The 1,783-nt window shown below is 33.8% G+C and overlaps 1 non-coding gene across 1 annotated transcript; it reads right to left on the reverse strand.

Annotated features, from left to right (window-relative positions):
- Window positions 1–671: 671 nt before the first annotated feature.
- Window positions 672–807, reverse strand: LOC120100375 (small nucleolar RNA SNORA2/SNORA34 family). The gene has a single exon (XR_015655802.1). It is a non-coding gene; the product is annotated as a small nucleolar RNA SNORA2/SNORA34 family (small nucleolar RNA).
- Window positions 808–1,783: the final 976 nt, after the last annotated feature.

Consider the following 1,783-nt stretch of genomic DNA (forward strand, 5'->3'; position numbering starts at 1 on the left):
CTGTTACATTTCAATAATTTTTTAAATCTAAAGGATGAATTATAATAAGACCAAAAACCTGACCCTAGCCCTTTTGGTCTTTGAACTCCATATCTGTTGTTGGATTTTATATTTTGTTTCAAATAGAATAATAACATAAGACATTTTTATTTCAGCTGTAGCAGGCATAAAGGTTAGAATATGGCAGTATTTCAGCCAAGATCATGGTGACTGCGAAGAACTGAAGGGAGAACTCAGAGATGTTCAGTTGACTCTCTAGTGCCCTATGCACATTGGATAAACTTTCAGATTGATTTACATATTTTTCTAGAAATGCAAAATATTTGTCTATTATTTAAATACAGAAATGCAACTTAAAGGACAAGTACTATTATGTTGTATTATGTAATATTATACTTTGTTATTTCCTAAAAAGGTTGTTTGTTTTCTAACGATACATAAAAGTGAATCTAGATGGTAGGGAAGATGGAGAGGAACTGGGAGGAGTAGAGGGAAGGGAAAACATAATCAAGACATGCCATATAGAAATATATTTTGATAAGAAAAAAAGGATAGCTATATATATGCATTCCTTTTTTTTAAGTAATTAGTTTATTTCCAGTACTTTTCCAGTACTCTGCTGTTCCTAAGAATCAGTCATTACCGAAGCTGTCAAACCAGACAGAACAAGGGGTTGTTTCTTCCAAATGGAATAGTCACTCTCTATTGAAGTTCAGGTTAGCCAATAAACCACAGGAAGACAGTTCTTTAGGCGTCTGCTTGAAACCAACAGCTACAATACAACTGCTGGTCTTCAGTGAGAGCCATTATATATGCATTCTTAATACATACATACACATTGCCTTGTCAAGTTTTTAAAAGCCAGCTGACTGCATGTTTCCTGTTTATACTTCCTCTAATCCTAGTACTTTATAGTCTTTGTTTAAGACAGAGTCATTCTCCAAGAATAGTCCCAGGGTGTTTTCTAAACACTCAAAATCCAAGTGATTTTGTTCCCGATAAAACAAGATAGGATAAAATCTGGCTCAAGGGTTAGCTTCTTTCTTTATCTCATATCTGCTATGATGCATACATCAGTTATAGAATCATGTTTGTTATGATGTGTGCATCACTAATAGAATCATATCTGATATGTATGCATCAGTTATATGAATGGTTACTTGTTGAGTAACTGTGAGAGGCTTTGTTCTGATTCCCTCATTTCATATACACAGCAACCTAGTGATGAACCATGGTCACCGAACTCTTCAATCCCTCATACACACAGATAAGTACTTGGGGGCTAGAATTACAGTGTAGACAAGCGTCTGGAGTCAGAGTCTGGAACCAAAGCTCTTACCGAACTGTCTTTTACTATTCTTCAGGATGTAATAGATGTTTTACAGATGATGTGAACTACATCAAAATCTATTAAAGAACGATTCACATGAGCAACTATCTAACATATATCACCCAATAAGTATAATTAGTAATATTCTCATGAAGGTGACAGCTTATAGAATGCAAAGATGCTTTTTGTTTACCAACAAACACGCAAGAAGCCAAATAATTCTTTAAAAAGTACAACTAACTTTACAACATACTCCTTTAATGCTTGATTTACTCTATGTTGATTAACGGCATCACTACATTTTTACCAAATTATATCAAATAATTTATGAGATTTGTTCATCAGACATTAATCTCTGTATAGAAATCTCTGTTTTATGCATTTATTATTTTATAACGCACAGCTAACCAAACACAGTTTTGATGGCTATGTCATTGTTCTGCTTATGTTTGC

Source organism: Rattus norvegicus, chromosome 1 (assembly GCF_021556685.1).
Source record: "Rattus norvegicus strain SHRSP/BbbUtx chromosome 1, alternate assembly SHRSP_T2T, whole genome shotgun sequence".
Lineage (NCBI taxonomy): Eukaryota > Metazoa > Chordata > Mammalia > Rodentia > Muridae > Rattus > Rattus norvegicus.